The sequence below is a fragment of the Barbatula barbatula genome (genome assembly GCF_947034865.1).
Source record: "Barbatula barbatula genome assembly, chromosome: 9".
Classification (NCBI taxonomy): domain Eukaryota; kingdom Metazoa; phylum Chordata; class Actinopteri; order Cypriniformes; family Nemacheilidae; genus Barbatula; species Barbatula barbatula.
The window spans coordinates 13349999-13357757 of record NC_136772.1 but is presented as its reverse complement, the minus strand read 5'-3'; positions in this window follow the sequence as shown (position 1 = coordinate 13357757).

The following is a 7759-nucleotide window of genomic DNA, read 5'->3' as shown; positions in this document are numbered from 1 at the left end:
AATGTTTAAAAAATTACATTTCAAATTAGTATGTTACTATAGAAAAATTATGCAAAAAAGTATTCAAACCAGTGCTTACATACAAATTTAAATAAAGACATATAAAAGCTTACTGCCTTTAAATGCTGCTAAATTAGAACACATACATGAAACTTTTCGCCAACATATACTGTATGAGACTTCTTTTTGCAAATGGTTTTTTGATGTGGCTTACAATGTGCAAATGTCTAAATCTAACTAATAAACTCTTACCTACCAAGGAAACGTCTCGGTTATGTGGCCCTGATTTCCCCTGATGGAGGGAAACGAGACGACGTGTCGAGACTGACAGAATGGGGTTTTACTTGAGAACCTATCGTCTCCGATTCTACTTTGAAAAGGCCAATGAACCTGGCGAATGGGATGGCACGCCCATTCATTCACCTGTTTGGGCTGAGGAACTTGAGAGGCGCTCTCGTTCACTGCAGCGGGCCGACACAGCGCTCGTGGCATGATTGACACAATCCCTCCATCATGGAACGGAGGTTACATACGTAGCCGAGACGTTCCCTTTCTGTTGGTCTCTCGACGTTGTGTCGAGGCTGACAGTATGGCGTCCCTGTCGAAAATGCCACGGTGCTGCGCCGTGTCACGATTTCCAGCGGAACGACACTGACCGGCCTAGGCGAGTCCCGAATTAGCGTCCACGCGAATCGTAACCATCCAGTGGTGTAGTAAGACATCAATTTGTGTAACCACGACGAGAGGTTCTTACTACCGGCCGTACAGGCGGTGGCCTTGCTACTCTAGAGGCGAGTAGGCCGCCCGACACTCTAAGGAACACTGGGAAGCGCTACCACCTCGCCTGCAGTGGGGGACGCTACGGAGACCACATCTACAGAAGGGAGATCATATGTGGAATACCTACACGGTCTCACCAGTGGGGAGAACTCATGGGAGTAGTACTGCAGGGCCCAAACCAGGGGTGCACATAAGAGGCGGAGACCATCGAGGGGAGGTCACAGGTTCGCCAACAGGGGAACCAAGAGTGAGAACGCGTCAGACTGGACTACCCAAGGGGGGGAGTCACGACGTGTGGAGCACTAGCCCAGGTACAAGAGTTCACCTCGTGAGGGAAACTCACATATACTGGGCGTGAAAATGAGCTGCTCCGCCAGGCTCGTACCCCCCGAGTACTTAGTGATGGATGGAATGCCTATACTTCGTCCAATGGAGGAAATAGGGAGGCTGGAATAGCGCAGCTCTGCAGATGTCTGCCAGAGAGGTGCTCTGAGCCCGTGCTCATGAGGAGGCTGCACCCTGGTGGAGTGAGCGTCACTACATGGTCAGGGGGCTGAGATCGGCAAGCCAAGTGATGGGGTCCATGATCCAGTGCCCTAGTCTCTGTTTGGAGACAGCCCCCTGCTGTCCTCTGACACAGACAAAGATCTGCTCAGAGTGAGAGCTCTGTGTTCGGTCCGAGTAGAGGCGCAGGGCGCCTACTGGGCACAACAGGGAAAGGGTTGGGACTTCCTCCCAGGGGGAGTGCCTGCAGGTTCCCCACCACCTAGTCCGCGGCGGGGGTGGTGGGGACTCTGGGCATGTGGCCAGGTTGGGGTCTAGCCAAGTCTGGTTGGGCCAATTGGGCGCAGTACCTGTGTGGGGCCACCTGAGGAGGGGCACCGGAGCCTGGGGCGGAGGTACGGATGGTGACGCAGGGGCTTCTGGGACGCAGACACCAACCGGGACCTCAAAGTCCTATTGGGGGCCGGGTCGCAGTGGAGAGGCTGATGGCCTCAGTCTGCTATTTCGTCAAAAGACTCGAAAGTCTTCGGTGGTGTCACCAAGCAGCCCAGGCTGTGCGATGGGTGCATCAAGAAAGCGGACTCTCTTGACGCCTCCCATCTGCGCAGAATTGAGCCAGAGGTGTCTCTCTTGGACCACAAGAGTGGACATGACATCGTCAGACACAGTCTGCGCGCCATCACTTCGGTCGCCTTGAGAGCGAGCTCTGTGGTGGTGCGCAGACACTGCATAACCACTGGGTCCTGCTTTCCCTCTTCTAACCATGCTTTGAAAGGGTTGGTTGGTGCCTCCAGGTGCACTTGTGCCATGTGAGCATGCTCTACTTGGGATACCGACATATGCCTTAGCTGCTCCAGTGTCGAGGGAAGTCACGGCGACTGAGCCCGTCCACCACAAACGCACCAATTCCCGGTTTTCGTGAGCTCGTCGTGCACTGCCAGGAAACTGGCAGCAGGGCGGAACGCGGTTCCCCCGTGTTCCGTGTCCAGGTACCAGCATACCTCTCTACATCAAGCTCATCCTGGTCTCAACCGGCCGTAGCTGGGAGCTGCAGGAAGTCCTCAGCGTCTGATGTCAGGAAATCGGCATCCGATGTTGAGGCCGAAATCTCATCCTCTGCACACCATGGCGTGGATCCGCTATGGGACTGTCTGGCGACGCCCATAGGAGACAGGTTTGGTGAGTGTGACGGGGCCTGGGCGGTCCGTGGCAATACTGCGATGGAGTTACGCCCACCGGGACTCCCATATCACCAGGATGCCGCCTCTCACCGCCGCAGCCTTTGTGAGGGAATGAGACAAGGCTCATAAGATAGGCACAGTGGCCAAGAACCCACCCTCTTCTTTGCAATGAGTTGACTGGGAGTTGAGAGTGGACCTGACGAGGAAGCTTGTCTTCCCACAGGATGTGGCAGCGGCCTCCCTCCGACCAGATATGGCCCTGCTCCAAAACCATAATAATTGCTGATTATTGCACTGTGCCCTTGTAAGAGAGGCTAGCAACGTCCCACAAACGCAAAAAAGGCAAGAACCAAGAGCTGGTTGATGAAGCTGTTATAAAGGGGTCGCATGCAACCAGCTACCCTTCTGACACAAAAGACGTTGTTGCAAATCCTCTTGGTTTTTTAAGAGGGTATACAGAAATCCTTGACATTATCTAGTGGGTATACAGCATATTGGTTAAACATTCCTTAACAACCAGGGAAGCCCACGTTTCTGTCAAGCCTTGTCATAAACACTATCTGCTGTTAAAAGAACGAGTCCTTATTAAAAGAAAAAAAGTAATAAATCACACGTTACGTTTTTCTTCCCAGAAGAAGTCCATTATACGGAAACAGCTTACCGAAACAACGACCATGTAAGAACAGCCTTTGACCAGATTTGATTTGAGTGTTTTTGCTAGTTTCAGCCCGATACAGATCTAATTTTCCTATCCTGTGCGTCGTTGTTTATATAGCAAATGCATTTGTGCGTCCAAGGACGTGTTGGTCTAAAAAAAGGTGTGCCCAGGCGCATTGTTGGTGCGTTGCTATTTTGAGGAACTGAAAATGTACTATGCCATAGACCAACTCAAACCTGGTCTAAAGTCTAAAGTGCAATATTTTTAAGTTATTTAAAGAGCGTGTAACGCACTCATCGAGGAGGGGGATGGACACAACGTCTGCCTCAAGTGTCTGGGTCTCCGGCAATTCCTTAGAGCACCCTCCCCCGGGAGGTCGAGCTCAGGATGAAGCGGACGTCGAAATGTCAATCATGCTCTCCCGGCCCACCGCAAGTATTGGGTTGCAGTGCACCGCCCCTCCCCCAATGCTCGCGGTTGGACACTTGGTTGGGACCAGGCGTGACTCTAAGCCGCGTTGCCATTTTTCCCGGAGGTGCATGAAGAGCTTAGTAGGACCTGGAACGCCCTCTAGCATCAGACTAGCTCGTTTGCCCTCACTTCCCTTGACGACGGGGCAGCTAAGGGCTACGTCGATGTGCCCCAGGTGGAACGTGCTGTTGCGGTGCATTTGTGCCCGCAGACGGCTGCCACCTGGAGAGATCGACCGAGTTTCCCTTTCAAGGCTTGTAATATTTCGGCATCCTTGGTGTCGAATGCTTACAATGCTGCGGGTCAAGTTGCCTCGGCTCTTCACGGTATGGCCATCCTGCAAGTCCACCAGGTCAAAGCGGTGATGGGTATACCTTCCAGCGGCCATCAGCACTCTCAGTCAGACAGTTCAGTGAGCTGCAGTATCGCCAGGCAGGCATCCCAGCAGAGACACTCTCCGCCCCAGGGTCCTCCCCACGGCGAGGAAGGAGCACTGCCAGCCATCAAACCACCCCCTGTGGGGACGGTAAAGCAGATTGAACCCCTAGTCCCACTGTCTCGGTCCCTGGGAGCCTGGTTGGCTCTTCCTAGACGTCGCGTTGCCTACACAAGCTGCCGTTCAGGATGCTAACGCAGAAGCGCATCCTGATGTCTGTCAGGCGTCAGGATTGGTCCATGGCGATCGACCTGAAGGACGCGTACTTCCATGTTTCGTTTGCAGAGCCTGAAATCAATGACATTGAGTTTACCATAGCTGCAGTAGAGACTCCCTTTGATAGAATAGGAGTTGATATCCTTGGACCCTTTGACAGAAGCCAGAAGGGTAACCGAATTATACTGGTGATCCGTGATTACACCACTAGGAACCCAGAAGCTTACCCCATTAGGGAAGTAACTGTCAAACAGAATGCATCTGCAATGTTACACTTTTTCACACACGTAGGCATCTCTAGAGAGGCGATAAAGTTATTTTACTATTACCTACAACAGAGAACAAGCTGATGGCAAAATGGCAAGGTCCTTTTCAGGTGAAGAGGATACGAGATCGAAATGCCTTCCAGACAACATCCATTTCAAACCTTCCATATCAATTTGTTTAAGCAGTGGCATGAACATCCCTCTCAGCGAAATCCACAACAGCAAGCTGTGAAAGACTTCTTGGTGAGAGTTGTGAAGGAAGAGGATGAATCAGAGGAGCAGTACTCACCTGTGGATCAAAGTGGGTGCCACATGGATACTGGAATGTATCCCTGACCAGTTGATCCTAGACACACCTGGAAGAACAAACCTTGTCCAACATCACATACATTTTGAAAGTCTCGAAACCTATTCGGCAACGATTTACAGAGTGCCAGAAAGACTTTTACATGTTTTGTTTTCTCTTCATCAAAGTACAAAAATTCCAGCAAAAGAAGGTGTAAACAGAAAGTGAAAAAATAACAAAAAGAAAACAAACTGTACACTATGTACAATACCTACAGGCTAGTTCAGCTAAACCCCAAGGTCTGAACAGCATCTGGGAAAACTCTCTACAATAAACTCCAGCGTGCTAATCCAAACTCCTACTTCAACAACCAGAAATTAGTATTTGGGAGACAATTTATATTCTAGGCCGAATAGATATATAATTTTGGAAGTCATACCTTTATGTTTTTTAGTGCTGGCATGTCGGTCAATGGCGGATTTCCCTTTAATACTAACGTCCACTTCACAGCGACATAGTGTGCAAAATCCATGGAAAGCATCTCTGCTGTTTTTAGATATGAATTTGTGGTGTTTTGTCTATTCCGGACTAAATGATGTCAGACGTTTCGGCATGTTAACGTTATGATGTGACGTAGCCAGTACGTGGACTCCACCTCAATTCGTGGAGGCTTGTTTACGTTTTTAACCAATGATATATCAGATGTTTATTTGACACCTCTTTCAGCCAATAATTTGTTTGACCGGAGATCTTACGGCGTCAGCCGCTATGCTGCTGCGTCTCAATAAAGGTTTTAGAGCGCGTTTTTTAAGGCTGATTCAGTGCAACTCCGAAAAGGAGGACAAATGAGTGTCCAGCTTGAGGCTGCGCCGGACGCCGGACAGGGGGCTTATAATCCGGACTGTCCGGCCAAAAGCCGGACGTATGGCCACCCTAGTTAGACTTCAGCTTTTTTCTGTGAACTTGTTTTGGCTTTTGTTTTTGGGGCGTTTGATGAACAGCCACAAGAGACCGCCTACTCTCTGCATATGGATATGTGAAACCCTGTTCCTGTAGTCACATAAATGGTATTAGTATTTGTTATTTTCTGGTGCTATCTATGAGATCGTCTGGGTATTTATAATGTCGATTAAATGAATGTTACAATGCCTAATGATGATGTGTAGTACTGTCCGGAGACAATAGGGGCAGATGCTGCGTTGACTGTGGAGTTAAGGGTGAGTCACGAAGAAGAGAGTATTACGAGAGCGACACCATGATGTAAAGCAGCACAACTGTGTCTCTACTTATTTATTTCTACAGGTGGGTGAAACTGATCACTAAGGACATAAAACATTAGCCACTATGTTGATTTAATGTCTATTGTACATTGCTGCATTCATCTTTCCCTCGATCCTGACTAGTCTCCCAGTTCCTGCTGCTGAAAAACATCAGCCTGATGCTGCCATCACCATGCTTCACTGTAGGGATGGTAATGATCTCTCATGGTCTGAGAGTCAGGCGGATGTCATGTGCCTTTTACTGAGGAGTGGCTTCCGTCTGGCCACTCTGCCATACAGGCCTGATCGGTGGAGTGCTGCAAAGATGGCTGTTCTTCTGGAAGGTTCTTGTCTCTACAGAGACATGCTGAAGCTCTGTCAGAGTGACCATCAGGTTCTTGGTCACCTCCCTGACTAACGCCCTTCTCCCTGATCGCTCAGTTTGGCCGGGTGGCCAGCTCTAGGAAGAGTCCAGATGATTCCAAACTTCTTCCATTTATGGATGATGGAGGCCACTGTGCTCATTGGGACCTTCGATGCTGCAGAAATGTTTCTGTACCCTTCCCCAGACCTGTGCCTCGATACAATCCTGTCTCGGCGGTCTGCAGACAATTCCTTGGACTTCACGGATTGGTTTGTGCTTTGTCATGCACTGTTAACTGTGGGACCTTATATAGACAGGTGTGTGACTTTCCAAATCATGTACAATCAACTGAATTTACCACAGGTGGAGAGTTGGTGTGGAGGATTGGGTGAATGTCAGCTGCTTCAACTGCAAACGCAAACAAAGTTCGCAAACATCATTTATGTTCCAGTGTTAGGTGGTGATTGGTTAGGTGATGATTGGTTAGGTCTATACGTAGTGAGTGATGTAAGATTGAGTCTTCCTGGCAGAACTTGCACTGAAGCTTAGATTTCTGGAAAAACTCGAAAATGTAAACGCTGGCTCTAGACGGAACCTATGACCACCTGCAGCTACAATATGCCAGCATTAAAAACAGAAAGCTGCAACATAATCCATAGAATACCCCAGCCAGTCAAATTGGTCAAACCATGACCATGAGCTTCTTTACTTGTTTCCAATTGTCTGAGATGGGTATTTAGGGACATGTCGCCTTGGTCCCTCATTTGGTTTTTAGCTTAAATCCATAGGCCTATTAACACTTGATTTTGTGCTGCTTTTTTGTTGATTGGAACTTGGCGTTGTGCTAACAGCTGTTTCTGCATCCGCGGGACAATATTCGACAGATTGTTCTATGTCTGAATCAACATCTGAAACGTTCTGTACCTCGAGATGAGAATTCTAATTTTCACTGAAAGCTAAATCTGAATTAGAATAAGCATAAGCTATTTTGGCACAATAAACCGCTCCATCTTTTAAATGTAAAGTCATTACGCCTATGCCAGCGTAGCTGCAACTCATGTCACGTGACGTTACGCACACGTAAGAAGTAAATGTTTTTACAGTTCTTTTTTTTATTAACTAAATTATACATTAGAACGCAGTCTTTATATTATTGCTATAAAAATATTTAAAGGTGCTATGAGGGAGCTTTGGTCTTTCTTGGGGAAGTTAAAGCACCTGCTCAACCCTTTCGCTGGCGCCGCCTATGACTACTGTTATAGGTGGTGATTTATCAGTTATACTGATGAATCGGTCGACCTCTACTATTTAAGATGTATTATATGAGAATTAGGATGC